We start from the raw sequence: 21,757 nt of genomic DNA, 5'->3' as shown, positions 1-21,757 counted from the left end.
TCCCTACATTCAGAAAGGGATCAGCAAGGAAGAAGGCTGTCTTGTAGCCAAGGATGGAGGGAGGTGAAGCCCGCCAGTTTACAGACATTTCAAAGTGAATCCGCCTTTATTTCAGAGAGTTCCTTTTAGGGTTAGTGTGGACACTTAATCCCGCTTTTCAGCCAGGACCATGGTGGGACCCCTGGAGTTGCTGTCCAATAGATTAGCCACAGCCACTGATGCTAGGAGCGCTGGGGAGGAGGCTGGTCTGAGCTGAGATGTGCTGTAGGTCAAATGCTCATCAGACTGTGAGGCTTGTTTAGTAAAAGTATATAAACTATCTCGTCACTTCCTATATTGTTTACATGTCAAAATGATACTATTTTACATACAGTAGATTAAGTAAGATCTATTCTTAAAATCAGTTTCTAATATTTGTTTTTTGTTTGTTGGTTTGTTTCTTTGTTTACAGTTTTAAATGTGTCCACTGGGAAACTTCATTTACACGGCTCTCATTTCATTTCTGTTGGGCAGCCTGTCCTGAGACAGTCTTATCCCTTTGTTTATAGATGAGATGCTGAATCCCGAGAGACAGAACGGGGTGATGGCTGAGCTGAGGCTGGAGCCAGTGTCTCCTGACACCGAGGCCCAGCACCTGTTCGGCTCAGGCCCTCTCTTCCTGCCCTACAGCTAGCATGCAACCTTAGGACATCAGAAACACTGCCAGGGACTTCCAAATGAACTCCTTACGAAGGGAAAGGCTTATCATGGAATATGGGACAGAGCAGGGAAATGTTCATCATCACTTTGTCCCTGTGATTAAGTCAACGGCCCCACTTTGCCTTGGAAGTACAGACGAGCTCTTCTTGGTTGCCTACCCCACCAACTTCAGCTCTGATTCCCCGTGTATCTATCGTGCTATTCCTCGGGCAGAAGAGGGTGAGATGCCTTTGCTGACAGGTGGTCCCCCTTTGCTGGGGAGAGTGAGGGAAACTGTGTCCCCCCGGCCTACGGCCTCGGGCCTTGAGTCTGGAGAGCGCTCATGGCGGTCCCACAGGTGACGGTCCGAGAAATTGGCACGTGCTGCCGGGCCCGCTGTGAAAGCAGTGCTCTGTGATTCTTGAACTTACCTAAGATCAAATCCTACTTTCTGGTTGTTGGTAAGTTGGAGGAGAAAATGCTAGAGAATTGATAAAAGAATGTCCAGACCAGCCCTGTCAGTGAGAGGCACATTGTACCCGTGTTCCTCCTGAGAGAGCCCAACTAGCAAGCTCTAGATGAATTTCCTGTTCCTCCCGGACATCCCTCTATGGCTTAAGGAAGGGGCAAGGCATGTCGTGGCCATGATCTGTACTTGTCCTCACAGGGCCCTGTGATCTACACGCCCGCACTCCCCTTCTGCTTCTTGGAAATGAGCTGTCATGTTTAGGATCCTGGGTACTGCTGGTGGCATAGCTGCCAGCACTGTGCTACACCGAGGCTGGTTCCGTTCTCTTCACATGTCACCTCCTGCTGAGGCCCCAGGCATCAGTCAAGGTAGGTGCAATGGTACAACGTAAGCAGCGACCACCTTCTCCCCCTGGATAGGCTGGTGGGTGAGCAGTGGAAGCCTGGAGCCCTGCCCCAGCCCCCAAGCCAGTGCCTTTTCTTTTGTCATAGGAGGCACTGGTGACATTTTTGCTCAGCAACTGCTTGGCTGTAAGTCTGCAGACCCACCAGAGATTGCCAGCTTGATTTTGATTTTTGAAGTCTGCCCTTGGGATTTGGCAGAGTAGCTGGATGTGTGCTTAGCCCATAGTGGTTGATATTGTCACCACTGTTTACCCAGAATCTCGTGTACCAGGCATGGCTCTTGGCGTCAAATACAGCAGCGCATTAAACCTCCCTCCTTGTGGGTCTGTCTGTTCTGGTTCCATAAGAGCTTAGCCAGTTTCTTAACGTCAGTGAGATAACGCAGCCAGTGAGCTCGGGTCAAGCACATTCTCCTCCAGTCACTTTTACTCCATTGTAGCTTTTACTATTCCACAGTCATTAATTTTTTAAACAATGCTTTGGTGCAGGAGCAGAGCCTAATTCTCTCCTGCTACTCTTGGTGGAAGTGAGTAAAACTGTCCAGCCTGAAATGCGACCACAATTTGTAGCTCAAAAGCTGCCTAGATGCATGTAGGTGGAGTTTTGGTTTGGGGCGCTGACCACGTCCCCCGGCAGCATCGCTTCCCTCAGGCCCCTGCCTTCCCTGGATCAGGAGGTGAGGGTGGGTCTCACCGTCCCTGCGTCCCTGGCCTCACACACTCACGTAAATTCTTGTACATGCTGTAAAAATCATTTTTGTTTTTGTGTGTTTCTAATTTTCTCTTGTTCCTCTTTTCCTTTTTCTTTATTTCTTTTTCTCTTGTACTGCCCAGTGAGCATGTTGTTGCATCTGAAAATGTGGGCTGTTCACACCCTGCATTGGAAATAGCCAGATTGCCCTCCGTACTGTCTCCATCTCTTTAAAAAGCAAAAACTTAATGACTGCCTTGATCCATGTATTATCCTAGTCATCGTTTTATTTTCTAGATTTTGGAATTTTTGCTTTGTTAGCCCATCACCCACTGGAGTTTGATACCTGTTAAAATCCTTACTTTGAGGAACCTGTTTGATCCTCCTTATATTTGGTGACAAATGTGCCCTTATTAAATTTGTTTGAGTGTTTTGAAGAAGTGAGATGTGAATTGATTTAGGTGGTTGCTGAGGGATTCTTTTCATGGAGTATTTAAACTTGGAAAGTCAAATTCTGCAGGATCTTGCTCGATTCCTGCTTTTATACAAACGTGCTCAGCACGTGGTTCCTGGCTGTCGCTGTGTGACATGCGTGATGGCGCTGCCTGGCTGGCGGTCCCTGGTGGGGAATGGGCCGGCTCGGGGGTGAGCTGCTGCAGGGGACGCTGTTGGAGGAAGCAGTCATCGTTTTGTTATATATATATATATTTTTGCATTCAACTTCCCCGTGCCATTTATTTTACTTTGCCTTCAAAAAGGGGCAGAATTGGGTCTAAAATCCATGCCACTCTTTTGTTCCCTTTACGAGGCTGGTTCTTCTGAGTATCAGGACTACAAAGCCTTCTCCTTAGTAGCTGGCTCACCTGGATCTGGTGGACACAAGGACCGCTAAAGGGGACCGTAGCTTCCTCTCTGCTTCAGCCAGTGGGCATTCAGAGCCAGGTCTGTGGTTTGCCTCAGCAGCTGTGCAGGCCTCCCTGCCCCGGCCTTTACTTTTAACCCATGGTGGCCGTAAGTAGCTGTCTCCGTGTCTGTTGCAGCTGACGTCCACCACTGTCGGCCTTGTTGTTAGTTTGCGGTAGTGAGCCCCCAACACCCCAGTCAAACATGAAGGAAGATGCTTTGGCTGACCTAGGACCTTGTATTCTCACTCCTACCCTGGTACATCTCACCCAGGGGAAGAGTTTCACCACCACCATCCTGCTGTCCATGAGGCCTTGTTTCTCCTTTCATGCTCTGGTCCAAATGTGGACACTTCATATTTCACTGAATTTCTCTCGCTTGAGACAGGTCAGAATATGTGAATGAGTCCATCACATTCTGTGTGGGGAGCAGAACAGATGTAAGTGTCACAAGTAGATGGAGTCCAGGCTGTCCGGGTTGACAAATGCAGGCTGGGATCTGTGATAGCTGGGCTATGCCCTGGACACAGGCCTTTCCCGTGGCTCCCGATAGCCCAGCGGTCAGATTGAGAACAACCTTTCCTGGTATCCTCCATCCTCATCTGACTGGCAAGTGTGTCGGCTAATTAGGAGCTCCCCTAGACCTCGGGCCCTTCAAAGCTCAGACCACAGGAGAAACTAGAGTCCCTTCTCCTGGGCCTCCTTTGTGAGAATCCAGTGCCTTCTGAGGTGACCCGTGCCAGGAGATGCCTCCCCCTCCAGGTAGCACCCTTCGGTGGACTGTGACCCACTGCACCATGCTGTGAGCTTGTGGGGTTCTGGCCATGTTCCTTGCAGAACCAGACTTGAGATGGGCTTAGCGATGGAAATAATAGGACTGATTCCAGGGCAGGGCTAGGGGGAGGGAACAGGGGAAATTGAATGTGACCTCAAACACATAGGTGGGTGCTGGGACTGTTACTAAAATGGGGAGCCTGGGAGGTACCTGCTAGGAATCGAATTCCAGAGTAAATGGTGGACATTTGTCATTTTTAAGATGCCATTTGTCATTCAAGTTAGGACTTCAAATAGGCACTCGTGTCTATGAGCGTGGGGCTCAGGTGAAGGAGCCGGACTAGAGATTCACGTTGGGATTCGTCATTCTTATCTAGTGTTCACAGCCTTGCATGTGAATTAGATCATCTCAACAGGTGCAGACATAGGCTGAGGGAGGGCAGGGCTGTGCCTGTGTTGGAGGAAAGCCCAGACCATGCAGCTTTGGTGTGTCAGTCAGCGGCGTTTGCGATTTTCAGAGCAATGTCTTTTATCTTTAAGGGGCTGGGGTGTGGGCAGGGCCAGCCAGGAAGAAATCTGAAGGGAGGGCCTTGGCCAGGTGTGTGTCTTGGGAAGATACACAGGCTGCAGTGTCTGGGAGGGTAGACTTCTTAGAAGCTGGAGTTGGAGTGGAAAGTGGGGAGTGGGGAGAATGTAGACACACTCACCTGTCAGGGAGGGGGGAGTCCTTGGGAGTCCCCATCCTACCGGACTCGCTTTCCCATGAACAGAAGGCAATAATACAGAGTATCTGAATTGAGGAGGGATGGGTGCTGGCAGGGGAGCCAACCTGGAGAATGGTGCTTGGAAAATTCTGCAATAGTCTCCCTGAAAATGAGAGAAAAAATACCCAGAATCTAAAGAACATTGATAGTGACTGGGGAGGAGTCAGTTTTTCTGGCCTCCTAAGGGTAAGGCATGTATCCAGGGGTACACAGAAGATACGGGCAGTCTGTTCAGGGGGCTTCACCCTTACCAGGGGGAACAGTGCAAGTTTAAAGGGGGAGAAGGTCAGCGGAGGTAAACTAGCCAGGCCCCGTGTCAGGTACCAGTCGGCCGCCCTACTTGCTTGTTGCATTCACATCCATGCCTCCCAGGTGGGCGGTGGCAGCCCCGTTTTGCAGATTGGGAAGCCTTCTCACAGGGGTTAAGGAATTGGTCCGTTTAGTGGCTAGTAAATACTGTAGCAGGATTCAAGCAGGGCCTTGTCAGACTTCAAGGGCAAGTTTTCTCTACTAATTCCGGTACCTCCCTGTTATACCTGGAATGGTGAAGTGGGTCAGTTTTGGAGCCTTTCAGAAAAAGTGCGATTTAAGTGCCTCAGGACTGTTTCACAAAGCTCAGCGTTCTTTGATGCTTCTGAAGCACTGCAGTGCTTTTCGCCCCACAGAGGTAAGGTCTTACTCCTTTGACGATGACATGGTCGCAAATGACGTACAGGTGCAAAGTCAGACTTAGCAGCTTCTGAAGGGAAACTGTCCAGTTATCCCTTCAGTGGCTTTCTTCCACGAGATGTAGCTGTGCTGCAGCGTAAGGCTGAGCTTTACTTATGGATTGTGGGTTTGACATCCAAAGTTAGCATAAAACGGTCACATGAAGAAAATCGACGTTGACAATTTATTTTTGGGTTTCATTAGTCGAGATATACTATCAGTTAATGACCCATATAACAAATGAAATAGAGTACAGAACATTGCATTTCTTACTTTCTATTTAGAGTTCTCTTACAACATAAGGTTGCCCGCTTTGGAACATCAGCTTCACCAACACGGCACCTATTAGTGTGTTGGTGTGATTGCATTTACACAGTGAATATAATCTGGGCTTCCTCAGCCCCAAACACTCCAGTGCAGAATCACGGGCTGTAGCCATCTCTTAGTCACGCAAATACTTCTAAAATTATATGATGCCAGAAAAGAAAGAAGAGAGAGAGAGAGATTGCCTTTATCAAACTTCCTTTCAATTCTAACTGCAAACTGTTTTTGAGCAGCTCTGGTTTCCTTTGGATATGAATATATACATTTCTTTGCATGTAATCTGGGCTTTGGACTAGAACACCAAACTCTTGCTGTCCACAAGTCACAAAAATAGGAGCCAAATTGCACAAGTGTGAAATAGTTTATACTTTTTCCTGAGAAAGTATCCTTGAATTTGGGACTTGGGCTGTGATTTTTGCTTTTTGCTTCCCCCACCCCTCTTGTAATCTCTCACTCCTTCCCACGTGGCCCCCAAGATTTCGTGGTCTGAAAGAAGCGTGCAAACACCCTGTTGGTCACCATGTACTGCTGCTGTAGATGGAGCCCAGCCAAGACCTAAAGGACATTATCAGAGAGGACTTCCTGGAAGAAATTGGCCCTACATTCAGTTGTGAGAACAGAGTAAGTGTCAGCCAGGAGAAGGAGTCAAGAATGTGGCTCAGGTCACAGGTGCAGCTTGGGCAGAGGCCTGGAGGCTTTTGGAGTGGGGACCCGGGGAGAATGCCCTGTGTGTTCCAGGGTGGAAGTTGCCCCTGCTGGGGAGGACACTGGAGAGTGTCTGGGGTGGAGGGCTTTGGAAGAATTTGGGTTTTACTAGAACTGACACAGTAGGCAGTGAAGGGTGTCATTAGAAAGTGATCGTCAGGAAAGATACTTCTGGTTTTGCTTCTGATATTCTACAGACAGAAGGGTCGGAACGGGCGAAAGCAGGTGTCTTTCCCTTTGAGACCCACCCCGTCTTTCATTTATTCATAACACGAGCACTTCTGTGAGTCTAGGTGAGAGAGGTTGTAGCCACATTAGTAAGCAAAATGTATTTGCTTCTTGAGAGCTTAGCAGTGTCAGAAGTTGACTTAACCTAGAATGTTCTAGGAACAGAGGAACAAATTGTGGAGTTTGGACGGAGGGAAGGCTTCCTTGGGAAACAGTCAAAATGAGCCTGGATGCAAGTGGGAGTTAGAAGCAGGTCAAGGGGCCCATGAGTTCACTGGGGACCTGTGTACTGAGGTGAGTCTAGGTGAGCAGTGACTGGGGTGGGGCTAGAATTCCACCAGGGAGACTCTGAAAGGTTTGAAGTGGGGCTGATGTAATCAAATTTGTGATTTGTGAAGGCTGCCGTGGCTTTGTGTGTGTGTAGCAGGGAAGGGGGGAGGGTGCCACCAACTGGGGGACATTAGAAGACCATTCACACGCAGGGAGAGGGGCGTCGGGGCTGCTTGGGGATGGCAGGGGCAGTGTGGATGTAGGAGTTCCTTATGGGGAGGGCTTGTTAGTGGGGCCGCCATAGAGGCACCTTGTGGCTGGAAGAAAACTGATTGAGGCCACCAGGTGGACTTTCCTCTTCTCTCCTTCCCTGCCTTGTGTGATGATCCTAGCTCAGCCAACATTTGGAACAGAAGAGCAAATTTCCAGGGTAGCCCAGGACGTTGTTGAGCTCGTTCGAGTGAGATCTGATACGATTTAGGTTTGCGTTCAGATCTGGATGTTCACTTAGCTAGAAACGTCCTGTCATTGCGATATCCATAGGGGTCTTTATTCTTGAGAAAGATTGCTTTCTTGGTGAGAGGAAATTTAATACAGCTGTTGTCTTTTTTAAAAAAATCATATCTTTTAAGAACTTTAATATTCAAAGTATAGGAATATATAAAATTGTTAAAGTAAGTCTTTGGTGTAGTTTCTTTGCTTTCTGAGCTAATGTGGAGTTAGAGCCTTTGCATTACTTAATAGCACATCCTTGTCAGTATTTAAAGGGCTGTTAGTGAGCGCCCCAGGCCCCACCTCCCAAAGAACCGTTAAAGTTTGCTCTAAAATAGTGAGGTCATAAAGGTCTTGTTTGCAGAAATCAAACAGTAGGTTTATAATACGCAGCATAGCTCCATTTACAAAATAATAATAAGTTCAAAATTGAGAAAGTGGAGGATAATTGATTTTTTTTTAAACTGAAACATAAACTTTCTTGTGCTAATGCTGCTACTGGAAATTTTGGAAAGAAAAATCCTACTGCAATATCATCTACGTGGAATTCATATATGAGTTTCACGTTTGAAAAGTAACTGCGCAGTGGTTTTCAAATTCAGGAGCATTCCAGCTCAGTTATTGGCAGTGATGGTTGCTGATTTTCAATGGAAGAGCCTAAACTTACCTTCTTAGCTTTTTTTTTTTGTAGTGAGAGGGTTGAGTAGTGCTTTGCCAGCATGATTTTGGGGCAATTTGAGGGCAGATGTCGTGTACCAGCAGTGAGATATTTCCATGCATTTTATTTTCCGGACATCACCAGGGCACATGTGGGGTTTGTGCCTGCAGCTGCGATGCTGTAGTACTCCCTGATCCATCACCGTTATGTCCTGGAGCTGCTCCGGTCAGTGAATGATTTTCTGTCGCTTGGAGGTAATGCGGTCTGATGGAGATGATCAGATGTGCAGTTAAAGTGCTATTACTTGAAATAACAGTAACCTAGAAACATGGCTCTAACATTACACGATGAGGGAGGAGAATTGGCTGAGCTGCTTGCAATGGGGAGTCTTCTCAGGTGACTCCCTCACCGTGATTCCTGCAAATATCCGCCCCAGGCCTTCACGGAAGCCCTGCCGAAGCAAGCACACACTTTGCTCAGAAACGCACTGAATTTCCTTGTGCCTCTGTTTGCTGGCTTTTTTTGAAAGCACATCTTGCCCTTTGCTTAAATGCCATCCATGCTAGTCACCCCTTACACTCATTGTTCTGGACTTCGTCCATACAGAACTGCTGAATGGATGAACAGAATATAGTATCTCAATGTAGTGGGACATTATTCAGACGTAAGGGTGAATAAAAAAGAAAAAAAAAAAGAGGAAAATGAAAAAGGCCACCTGTTTTGGGAAGTCCACCCTGACTGTTCAAACCGCCCTTTTCCCTTTGAAACCCAATCACTTATGCTCCACTCTACTCTTTTTGATAGTAATTACCACCTTCTAATAATTTTTAACGTTTTCAAAAAAAAAAAAGAGAGAGATGCTGATACCACTTCAAAATGGACAAGCCTTGATAACAGCACGTTAAGTGAAAGGAAGCAGACACAAACGGCCACATATTGTTGATTTCAGTGATCTTAAATGCCCAGAATAGGAACATGCAGAGGCAGAGAGCAGGTGATGGTTGGAAGTGGCTGGGTGGAGGGGGGTTGGGGAGTGACTGCTAGTGACAGGGGGAATCTTTTGGGGTGATGAAGTGTTCTGGAAATAGATGGTGATGAGGGCTGCACAACCGTGAGTGTGCAGAAGACTGCTGATGCTGTCTCTGGGAGGGCCTGTTGTAGGGCTGCTTTATTTTGTTCTCATCCTGCAATGTGAATGGTCATCTTGTGCTGTGGCCGTTCTACTCCTGTGAGTGGTGAGGCTCAGAGACTTTGCAGAGTCGTTTCTTTTTTTCCCCTTGCTGAGTGTAAGCAAAAAAGGTTTAAGCCTGAGAAAGTGCTCCATCTTCAGAAATGTCTTTTAGTTTTGCATGGTGTAAAAATCTTGAGAGCTTTTAATCTTTGAGGCCAGTCTGTGGGGGGAAATTGCCCGTGAAGCCTGGGTGAGACCAGGAAGAGCCCCGCTTCCCTCGCAGACATGGGTGGGGATTTCACCCCCGTTCAGGCAGTGAGGGGCCCAGACCCGTGAGCGGAGTTGACAGTCGTGAATATTTAAGTGTTTCCGCTGCTTCATCTTGGATATTAATTTCAAGCTGAGTCAGTTTGTGGTGGCAGCCTCATCCTACATCAGGAATTTATAGTATATGCTCTTTGAGGTGAAGACCTGACAGACTTGATAATTTAACAGTCTATCTTGAATTGATATCTCAGATTCCTTTGTCAAAAGCAAAACAGCAAAAATACAGACGTCCTTTAATGTCAATGTGGCCTGGAACGGGTTTAGTCTCTGTGCCTCAGTGGCCTTATCTGTGTGTGGGGAAGATGATAACAGTGCTTCCCTCAGAGGGGCTGGTGAGGGGAGAGTGAGAAGCACAAATGGAGGACATACACGAGATGCTCATGAATGACAAAATTTAGTGCTGTTAGCCTGGTGAGGCCTCAGGGGCAGAGATGTCAGAACAGAGCAGTACTATCCGGAGCTCAATCCGTGTTGGCAGCTGTTATGATCAGTACCACCACTGTGGATTATCAGGTAGTTTTAAGACTTGGTAATATGAATTCATGAATAATGTTAGAAGACTAGACATCTCAGATCCAGTTTACATAGTTCTCAAGATTTCTTATGAGAAATGGATGGTTTCTCCCTCATTTTAAATCTGAGATGAGTCTCTAAAAAATTCTGTATTCCTCCATCTTTTTTCTTTAATTTGCCATTTTTTAAAAAACAAAGTTTTTAAATGGAGTTACTAGGGACTGAACTGAGGGCCTCATTCATGCTAAGCACATACTCTCCCAAATGACGTATAATCTTCCCCCTGATTTTTTTTAAACTTTACTTTCTTAGTATTCAGTGGTTAGAGGCCTCTAATTCTTTTTCTGGAGACTTGTCCATGAATCTGTAGGTCTATAAATAATGGACAAAACATAGTTTATTAAAAAATCAAAAGAATATTCTGCAATCCATACAAAAAAAAATGCTCATGGACTTAAAATGTTTCTCCTTTAAGGTGATTTCTCGTTTTTGGTCTATCTTTATTTATTAACAGCCATCCTCATCATCATAATGACCAAACTCACTCTGAGTGGACACCTACCTAAGGCTAAAATGCTTTCCTCATGTTTTTCTTCATAGCAGGTGTTTGAGGGTAGGTATCAGTGTCTCCTTTTTTGCAGCTGAGGGATTGAGAGATTGAGCAACTTGTCCCCAATCACAAGCAGCTTGTGGTGGCTAGCTCGGTGCTGAAACCCAGGCTGCACAGGATGCGTTCTTAATTGCTCCTCTAATCAGCCTCCTGTTGAGTAGTTACCCGAAATCCTGTGACTCCATAAATGGCCGATTTTAGTGATCTCAGCCTGATGAGGCCTTCAAAGGAGAGACACCATTGAGAATGTGAGACAGAGTGGCATAAATTAAAATTGTACATTTTCACAAATGTTTAATTCTCAGTTAATTACTTAAAAAGTTAATTTCTTTTATTTTAGTGCTCTGTAAGCACTGAAAACAAAACATTAAAAATAATTATAGTACAAAAGAGAAGTGGGCTTTGAAAGTCCAACCACTGATAATGATGTTACTTGTTTTTCTCTAGTGGCCCTTATTGTCAGAAACACTTACAAAGACTGAATTGGTTTTATGTAGTCTTAATATGGAAGAAAAGATTGTCAGTGAATACTGTAAGTAAAATCTTTACTCTTTTCTTTCCTGTTGATGAATATGTAAGTTGTTTTCATGGCTTAAGTACATTTCCTCATTTGTGAAATTGGAGAAATATCGTTTACCTTGTCTGACTGTGAGAGTTAGACGCCTTGTATACAAAGAACCTAAGAGGTGCTTAATAAAACTGTACTGTCACAATGACAGATATTTTAGAAGGATCAACTCTGAATACTAAAGAATTTCGCTTATTTCTGATGCATATTCAATATGTATATATGTGATGTTTGAATATGGTTTAAACTAACAAGGATTCATTTTTTTAGGGTAGTATGAAATTTTAATGAAATCTGTATCATTCTAGTGAGACATGGACTAGTTAAATTACCTTAATCAGATGACCTTGAAGATTATTTACACAGAATATGTATTGTTACAACTTCGAATTCATGTTGCCGTGTAACCATCCACTCAGAAATTTAAATTCGTGTGATTGTGACGAGATCTATTAAGTTTAGTAAAATCCAAATTGATCATTTTCAGGGAATAATCTTTTCTTATTTGTGATTAAAGAAAATTTTGATTTTTTTTCCTGCACTCTTAACAGGTTTAAAATATCAAAACATTGATAAGACATGTCACTTTTTAAATAGAGATAATAAAGCTCATGCTGTTTTATTATGTAAATAAATGTTTTTGTGTTTCAAGAAACTTGTATGATATCCTGGCTATCTGAGAAGTATTTTGTAAGATACTTAGATAACCTACTTTTGGAAAAAATACAAACGTGACTTTTATGAATATAGGCTTAGTATAGATCTGTTGGTTTTTGTACAGTGCAAGACATGAGGCCTAGGAAAGCTTTGCTTCCGATTGCCAGGAGGACAGATCCCATGTCTCAGTTTCCCCTCCAGTAAAATGAAGTGGCTGGACTGTATTCTTTCCTCTTCTAAGATGAGTTTCCATGAGCCTATGCCTTCTGTTTATGTTCAGGAGTATTAGCAATATCAGATTAAATACTGAATACCCCTCCCTTCCCCAGAAGCAAAGAGCAGTATGTGCTACATAAGCTTTTAGTTATCTGATTCTCGTTTCTGATCCTACAGGCAATTTTTGTGTTGCATCTTTCCCGGCAACCTGGAAGGTCGTTGTAGCCATAGGTGGTGCTGTTGCACGTTCTAAAGTCTTAATTTTCCTGTTTGTAAAAGAAGGCTTAAACAACGTTATTTTATTTTGATTTATTTGCTTAATGCTTCAGAATAGCCCAATGTCCATTATGTCTGTCTACCTGGAAAAATTATTCTGCTTATATCTCAGTTTTTTTCTGTCATGTCACTGTGAACATTTCAGACTTGCTGTGCAAACAATGGCAAAATTGGACTTGCACTTCCAGTGTTAGAAACCAGTGAGCCGGGATTTTATAAAACAGCTAGAAGCGGCCTCTGGAGCACCTTAAAGCTGAGAATTGTATTGAGTTCCCTGAGTATTGACCCCGCCGCTGTGCGTTAATTGGTGGTAGGAGATTTCGTACATATATGAAGGTATGTAGTTTTTTGACTTGGGTTTGTGTGCACGTGCTGCCACTGAGCCACGTGAGCCTGAGTCAGTTTGTTTTGAGTTTTTCCCTCATCTGTTAGATGGGGACATTCGTATCTGCTTTGTTGAATTGTGAGAATTAGAAATTATGTAAAGTGTTTACCACAGTGGCTATGTCAAGAGGGCTCATAAATTTTAGGTGCTGTATTGGGTGAAGCCATCATTTGAGTCTTTGGCAATTTCTAAGAAACAGGAAAATAAGAAAAGCTGGTTTTATGATGAAAGATATTTGAGGAGGTTACATAGTTCCTATATGCATAATTAAGCATCAGCAGAGTAAGAACTGTTACACAGTCGCCCTGAACCAACGTTAAGCCACAGAATTATTTGTTACTTCATATATGTTGGAGCTTAAGGTGATCCAATACTTATACACATGTTGTCTCCAACAGCCAACTGAGAGATGACACAAAAGAGTAGACAGGCGATAAATGTCTTGTTACTGATGAAGCCAAGTTCTCCATGAACTTTAGGGCTGTGGGAAAATCCGTGTCATGATACTGTGTCCCAGAATTAGAGATTCACTCTGTCCCATGTAGCTCTGGGCCACAGTGAGCCTTCCCTTGAGAGGACCTGCCCCTTCATGCACAGGGCTGTCCTGCCATGGAGCTGAGCATGCCAGGTGCTTCTGAAGGGTGGCCAACACTAGAGGGAAAGGAAGGGTTACAAATGCCCTGCTTGTCTCCCCGGACTCACACCTCACTCTGTTAGTGTGAGGAGGGCTAACTGTGGACCAGGGGCCAGGGGTGTGAAGGGAGAAGCACACTCCATGGCCCAGAGGAGTGGTTAGGGGGCATCACCTCCCTCTGTTTAAACAGGTGGTGAGATGGAAGAGAAGGGTGCTCCCCAAGAGTTTATAAAAGTAGAAATAAGGATTTTCTTTGGGAATTAGACTAGCCAGGAAACACATAAGATGATTAGAAGGGAGACTTGTAAATCACTTTGATATTAAGTTGACATTTGTTGAGCACCAAAAATGTGCTACGTTCTTTTCTGAGTGTTTTACAGAAATGAATCCTTCAATCTTCTCAAAATGCAAGTAAGGAAGGTTTGATTGTTATCCCAGGTTTACAGTGTTTAAATTGAGACATGCAGAGGTTAAGTAAGTTGTCCAAAATCACAAACTAGCAAGTGACAGAGCTGGTATTGAAACCCTGGCTGTCTGGTTTTGAGGCTCCCAGAGATGGGCTTTGGGTGTTTAGCGTTATCTGCATCCCAGAATCTCTGTACCTCTGTGCATCAGTTAGCCCAGAAAGGACAGGGAAAGGAGAGTTACACAGGTGTTCATAGTCGTGTCTCGGCCACTGTCCACGGAGAGTGCACCGTGATTGGCGTTAATTGTTTTCCAGGCAGTATATCTGTTCTTACAACAGAAATTTAGTCCATTGAGTTTATCTTGAAAGCCTTACTGCTCTTTTTCTGTCCACGCTTGCCATGTGACTGCCTGCCCGTGATTGGGAGGTGGAGGAGAAACTGTACTCATGATTGAACTCTGATATTTCAGTCTGGTTCATAGTTTCACATCTTCTGTTACATTAATAAGTTAAGTTTCTGGTTTTCTTGCATCAGTGTGTCATGAGTTTGGTTAATGTGAAACCAGTCCATGGGAGCCCAGGGGTGCTGATGGTATAATTTCTGAGCACTTTTTGGCACTTCTACCCATGCAGACCTGGCTAGAGGATGTCCGCTTTCCGCACTGATTTCCCCCAAGAACAGGGTCCTCTCCCACCCCCGGATGTGAGGCTAGGAGCTCTCTGATTTAACCAGTCAGAGGCCAAGTCCACCAATTAGAAAATGATGAAGTACCTGGAAGTGGGTTTAATAGAAGAAAAGGTCTTCCAGGTAGTCCGATGGGCTGTTAAATTCCGTTTGGTGAAAAGCTGTCCACTGTGGTTGAGCTTCTTCTTTGCTGTTGAAAATTCTGGAGTAGATGAAGGGACTTTAAAAAGCAGAAAGGAATGATTTCAGGTGGTACGTCCACACCGGTGAGAAGTGATGGATGACCGCCTTTGTGAGGCATAGGCAGAGTCTTACAAACTTCATAAAATAACTTTAAAAGCTCTTCATCTGAGTGCACTTTACATGGGGTCTAGTTCATCACTGGTCACACTGAGAAGGCAAATAATTGATGATGGCAGAAAGGACACGGAGGCATCAAAAAGGTCTCAGTCATTTTCCCTTTTTAAATGATTCAGCACAGTGTAATATATTTGAGCTGGTTTTTCACTGGACAATTTTTAGTGTTTTCTGGGACTCCCCAGTGCCCCAAACTTCCGTGCAGCTGGGTGTCCCCTCAGTGCAGCTCTGTCAGCGCTTGCCCTGGGCTGACACGGTGTCACGGGGAGCAGGACGGTCAGCGTCCCCGGCTCCTCCGAGCTCCGTCCCCTCATCCGCAGCGCCGGAGTTCTCATCCGTGTCTTCTTAGTAGGGTTGCTGAGAATCACACGTGTTGGTGGTCAGGTGTGATTTGTGGTTGTCTCTGTGATTGGCATATAGTCAATATTTGATAGAAACACTTTTTTTTAGTATAATTGTAGCAGCTAGATTGCAGTGGTTTTTAGTCTCCATTTTTTTATAACTTTATTCTTATTTTTATATATACACTTGTTTTTATTTATGTTTTTCGAGGTACTGGGGACTGAAGCCAGGACATTATGCATGCTAAGCTGGTGCTCTACAACTGAGTAATACACACCTTCCTTGTCTGCACTTGAAAATAAATATTGCTATACACAAAATAGCTCTTAAACCCCATCATGGGACCTAGTCACTGTATAGACAATTGAAAACGTATGCTATTTCAATATGAATAAATGTTGTTGAGACATAAATTTCTGAATCTGTTAATGTGTTTAAAAACGATCATAGGTAGTGATAAACAAGAATCTTTGATCCAGTAATTCTAAGGGTCTGTTTTTTCATCAAGGGAAATTACATTCTGCAGAGAAGGCTAATTGGGTCTCTTTGGTATTTGGATGGTGTAGCAGATGATCAAGGCTTTCAAAAGGTGACAGTTTTGTATTTTAAACTAACTAAAAAGTTGTCTTCTAGAACTTGTATGTACTAAGCTTGTGAAGTGCCCAGTAATCCAGGGGTAAGTGTCTGTGTGAATGTTTGTGTGTGTGATTTCAGGAAGGTAGAAATAAGTTCCATATAGACTTCGGATACCTTTCTCCTCCAGTTTGAGGTGTAGGCATATATTTACACAAATAAATTGGTATTCTTTTGTCATTTGGCATATTGGTGGGAATAAGAAGTTCTCATAATTGTTTTAGAAGGGTTGGGGAGCATGAGCTTAGAAAATGGGAGGAGAAAGAGGCAAGGAGGCAATTCACACTTTATGCAGGATATGAGAAGCAGTAGCTTTTCTTTTCTCTTTTCTTCTAAAGCAAACTGGCACTGAATTGTAACCAACTATTACTCAGAATTGCTTTTCTGATCAGATACAAGTGCCTCAGATTTTTCAAGGCAACATGAATGATGAAATGTGTTTAAGCAGTTATCTTTAAAAGTAGTTTTATTTTTCAAGTAAAAGGCTATTGCCTGTTCTTTCTTCCAGTGGTACAAGAAATTCTCATTGATCTATGCACATGATCTATGTGCTTAGTTTCTATGGCTTTTTCTTTTAAGGGCTTCTTTTATTGTGGTTTGAATGAATGTTTAAAATTTCTGGATTTTGATCTTTAGAACATGCTGATTTATCAGAACTGTTAAAAACCTGATTTTTGTTTGGTCCTTGTTTGTTGGGGCAACCTATTGATTTCTGTTGTTGGTTAAAGAGGGAAATTCTTCCTCTAGCCTGCAGATCATTAAGTGAATGGTTAGAAGTGTGCCTTTAATATTATTTGAATGCATTGATCATGTTTGTCCAGTGAATTTTGAATTGACTCATTGTAATGACTTTGCTTTGGTTCTGTGGCTTTTGCTCCTCTGCACAAGAATTTGAATTCTCTGTTGCATTTTGTATACGTGTTCTTCACAGGGGAAGAAATTTTGTATTTTTTACAGAGGTGGTTTTTCCTATCCCCTCTGAATGCCTTCTGTAATTGATACAATGAAAGTCTGTTATTGCAGTGCATAATTATTTCATAAACTATGTTCTGGCATAATCAGAAACAATGACAAAGAATGATAATAAAAAATACGTAAACCTTCCTTCCTTTGAAGAATAGAAATCAGGTGGTCAGGCTCCCTCATGCTTTGTGCCTGACACACTTACTCTCATGTCATTGTATATCATGATTCGGAGATGGAATTGCTTCAGGTTTATAAATTTTTTTTTTAAAATTTGTGTTGAATTCTTTCTCCAGGCTGATGTTTCCTGCTGGGTTTGTGGAAAGAGTGGAAGGGAAACAAATGCTTTGTTTTGTTTTCAGGAGGCCTGAGTTGATGAGAAAAGTGTTGAGGTTGGGCTGAGGAAAATAGTGACACTCCCTCTCCTCCCGGCTGAAATTGATAAACAAGGAAATCAATTAAGTTTATCGGTATTTGACTAATAAAAGTTAGCGAGCCCAAGTTGGCTAGATATGCCCAATGGAAATTACTGAATTCACCTGCAGAATGAGGTGCTTTATCAAGTAGAAACTGCTTAGAGCAATCAGAAAAATCAGTAATATGATGAGATAAAAAGGGATTATAATAACTTTTATTTCTGAAACTTTTCTATGGTATGTTGTGTAGAGCTAATATTAAGTTTCAAGCACCAGGAGTTAAGAGTGTGGGTGGTTCTGTAGGATCGTTATTCACTGATGTGTCTAGACCCTGCTAGAGTGGCTGAAGCTGGCAGGAAAAGACCGACAGCCAGGATTTGTCATCCTAGGGTGTCCTCCATAATGGTTCCATGTGGGAGCCCATGATTGGGTTAACAAATTGTAACACACCCCAGCCGCCTGTGAACTTTAAGAAGAAAAAAATATGCTTAGAAACTGCTTTGCAAGCAAGTGCCTGTGCATCCTCACTCCAGTCTCCTTGTCTTAAAAAGCAGAGACAATGTTTGCTTGCATAGTTGAGGTTTTAGATAGCACTCTGCTGGTTGCAAAGTAAGAACCGAGGCCCTCAGCTATAAACACTGGGCTTGTGTGCTGTTAGAAAGTCTATTATCCCCAAAACAAGGACCAGGCTGGTCTGGTGGTCTGCTTTGTAATTCACATATCTAAAAATGTATCTTGTTCCCCTCACCCCATTACTTCCTTAAAATTAAACAAATCCTTTTTAGTCATTGTGCATTCTACAATCTCTGCCTCACCCTGTCTTTCCCGGAGTTCCTCCTTACTATCACACAACTGTTACTGAATGTTTCCTTTGATTATACACAATAAATATGGGAGCATTTGAGAGGCTCTTGGAGTTGGCTCCCTACTCCCTCTCGATTTCTTGACTTTTTCCACAGAGTCTTGAATAATCATTATGTATCGGTAAGATTTCTGCCAGCCAGAACCCACAGTTCCAGGTGAGAACGATGCAGGCTTTATTTCTCCTACCAGATGGAGAGAGAGAAGAGAATTGAGATCTGCTCCCTCGTGGTCCCTTCTTGCCCCAGGGCCACTGCAGTCCACCTGCAGCATTCTGGTCTCTGCTCAGAGGGCCTCTGTCCCAGGACTGACTGCAGCCTTTTCTTCCCTTGTCAACATTTGCTGTGCCTTTCAGAAGTTGGTCTCTTCTCTGCAATACAACACTGGCAGATTTGATGGTGGTCAGCGTGCTGGTGGGTAGTCCTTTGGGGACTCCCAGGAGCCATGCTGATTCTCCTGAGTTTCACAATCGCGGTTACAGAACAGTCGAGCACCATAGGAAGCCCATTCACGTGAGGTCAACACAGCATTGTATCACTTTCATTTTATTTTTAAATTTTCAGTGGAGAAACTATTTGTAGCAAATTGTTCCAGATTTTCAGCCACCTACTTTCCTCACCACGATTTCCTTGTTGGCTCTGGTACTTGTTTTATGAACCAAGTTTCTTCTCTGTTCTTTTGTAGCTGCTGGGCTTGCCCAATACTTGATCTGCATTTGAAGCAGAATGTTTCTTCGTGATGTCAAACTGATTTTCGTATTTCTGAATATTTCATGTACACTCAACAACTGTTTCAAGTGAAATGCTCTTGTCCAATTCTGGTTATCTCACATTTGCTGATCTCCTGCTATCATGCTGAAGACAGTTTCTTCTTCCTATAACAAAAGTTAGCAATTTGCATTTACTATGGAAGGTACTGGCCCGAGGTGCTTTTTTTCTTAACAGTTTTAATACACCCATTAAAATGTACAGCGGTTTTTACTCTATGCCCAGAATTGTGCATTGCAGTCAATATTAGAACATTTTCATCTCCCCAACAGGAAACCCTGTACGCATAAGCAGTCATTCCCATCTTCCCCATCCTCCCCCAGCCCCAAGGAGCCACTCTTCTCTCTCTGTGGGTTTGCCTGTGCTGGATATTTCATGTAAATCGAGTCACTTCTTGTAAGTGGAGACGTCTATTGTGACCAGACTTCTTTCACACTGAGTAGCGTTTTCAATGTTTGTCCAGGTTGTGGCCTGGGTCAGTGCTCTATGCTTCACTATTGCTGAATAATATTCCACTGTATGGCTGGGCCCCACTATTTACCCATTCATCACTTGATAGGCATTTGGGTTGTTGCTGCTTTTTGGCTGTGATGAGTACTGTTGCCGTTAACATTCCTTTAGGAGTTTTTATGTGGACATTTGTTTTCAGTTCTCTTACATGTGTGCCCAGACAGAGAATTCTGGTTCATTCAGAAACCAAATGTTCAACTCTCTGAAGATCTGCCAGGCTGTTTTCCAAAGTGGCCACGCTGTGTTACATCCTCACCATCAAGGACTGCGCACTCTGCTTCCTCTGTGTCCTCATTAGTGCTTGTCATTCTTTTTTTTTTTATTATAACCTATTGTAGTGAGTGTGAAGCGGTTTCTCCTAGTGGTTTTGACTTCATTTCCTTTACAGCTAATGATATTGAATATAGTTTCATTGTGTTTATTGGACATTTGTATATTTTCCTTGAAAAATACCTTTTCAGATCCTTTATTCACCTTTCAATTGAGTTGCTTTTTTAGTGTTGAGATGTAGGAGTTTTGTTTTTTTTTTTACATTTGGAGATACAAATTCCTAATCAGATAAAAGATTTGAAAAAATTTTCTCCTGTGTGTTGTTTTTTCACTTCCTGGATGGTGCCCTTTGAAGCAAAGTTCTAAATTTTGATGAACTCCAATTTATCTCTGTTTTCTTTCTTCCTTGTGCTTTTGGGGTATTACTTAAAATCTGAATTATTTTATTTAAACTTGTATATCTAAAATGACTTAATTCGTAGGACCGTTCTAGGAGATGGGTGTGGTTGTTGTCCCCAGTCTATGGATAGGAGACTCAGATGCAGAAAATTTCACCGAAATATCAGTGTCACAGCTACCCAGTGCTGTGGGAATTCAGACCCTCATGTTTGTCCCCAGCAACTGTACTCTTCACCACCATGCTCCACTACTGCCTGGAATCGTTAATGAAAACGTCTTTCCTTTTTTGATTTCTTGTTAGTTTGTTTTCTCATTGGGGGCCTCATCTCCTCATTTTCCTTTTGGAAACCAGTGTAGGTTTATTTTAGGTCTCATGTAGGCAGAAGCATTGCTATCACTTAACTTCTTTATTACTCACTCTCCAGTGATGATTGTTGCTAGTTGACCTAATCAAGTCATGCTTAAGTCTTTCCTGCTCATGACACTAAAAACAGTCATGACTTACAGAATGCTCAATGAAGGAAGTATTTGATTGATTTTATTTTGCTACCCAATGAAACCAATCAAATAAAAACCCCGGTGTTGTCACAGATTATAAGCCCTCCAAAATAGGGTCACTGATTCCTTGTGTTTCATTGGTTCGGTGACAGTGTCTGGATAGTGCCTTTCAGTCCAGCAGTTTTGTGAGGATACGGTGCTCGTGAATCATTGTAAGGACAGAATTTTGACAATACACTGTGTTGTTTATTTTATAAGGGAATAGATAATATAGAAATACTGCTCAGATCTATTTTAAAATTAAGCTTGGAATTTTGAGAAGAATTGAAGGAACCATGCAAAGATCTTTTTCACTAATTTTAGATCTATCTTAGACATTTTGTGGTTATATAGCAGAATAACTTATCAAGTAGATTTGACAAGAGTAGTGATGTATTGATTACTTGTTTTAGTTGAAATATTCCAACTGGGATAAATTAATCAGTGCCTATATATGAACAAATATGTTTGTATGTCTATGCAACATGAGAGCAGGCTTCATATGTTTCTATATAATATATATGACTGTGTGTTTTAATCTGTCTGACAGTGATTTTATAGTTTTTCAGCAATTTTGTAACTTTAGAATTCTCCTAAGGAATTAACTCCCCTAATACAGCAGTTTGTACTGTGTATCCTGTCTTATGCATGGGATTCCACTGTCCCCTCAGTGAGGAATTTCCTCTCCTGTTGAGTTAGTAGCAGAGTTAAAGGAGCTGTGATTTCTAGGCCTTTGCTCTCCATGTGTTTGCAGTTGGCTGACAATTAGGATTTTGCCTTTCTTGAGATTTCATTGTTCAATTAGAATTTTTGAAAATAACTATTAGTATGTTTCACCGGTCTCCCTAGAAACTTGATGTGTTTGTGCTTTTCAGTTTTCAAATTATGAAAATTGTATATGCACACTTGTTTTTAAGTACTCCTTTTTCACTAGATATTTATTTACCTCTTTATATTTAAAATAATTTTTTTCCCAATGAATGAATTGGTGTGCATGTTTTAAAATATACCTTACTTTTTATTTTTCTTATTCTAACAGGTATATTCATGGTACAGAATTTAGAAAATAAGGATAAACTCAGTAATAACTTAAAAATGACCTCTAATCTCACCTGGAGATACAGTTGTTAGGTTTGAAATTGAGAATTACAAGTCCTCTAACGTTTTTCTTCTTTTTCAATTATGTTT

General features: G+C 42.8%; 1 long non-coding RNA gene across 1 annotated transcript in view; it reads left to right on the top strand.

Annotated features, from left to right (window-relative positions):
* Window positions 1–1,375: 1,375 nt before the first annotated feature.
* Window positions 1,376–21,757, top strand: part of LOC140689666 (uncharacterized) — a 53,761-nt gene continuing 33,379 nt past the window's right edge. The window contains exon 1 of the long non-coding RNA XR_012064683.1: window positions 1,376–1,515. This is a non-coding gene — a long non-coding RNA (uncharacterized lncRNA). The remainder of the gene's footprint in view (window positions 1,516–21,757) is intronic.

Source organism: Vicugna pacos, chromosome 27 (genome assembly GCF_048564905.1).
Source record: "Vicugna pacos chromosome 27, VicPac4, whole genome shotgun sequence".
NCBI classification, from domain to species: Eukaryota; Metazoa; Chordata; class Mammalia; order Artiodactyla; family Camelidae; genus Vicugna; species Vicugna pacos.
Note: the sequence above shows the minus strand (reverse complement) of the source record. Positions and strands in the feature narration are given on the sequence as shown.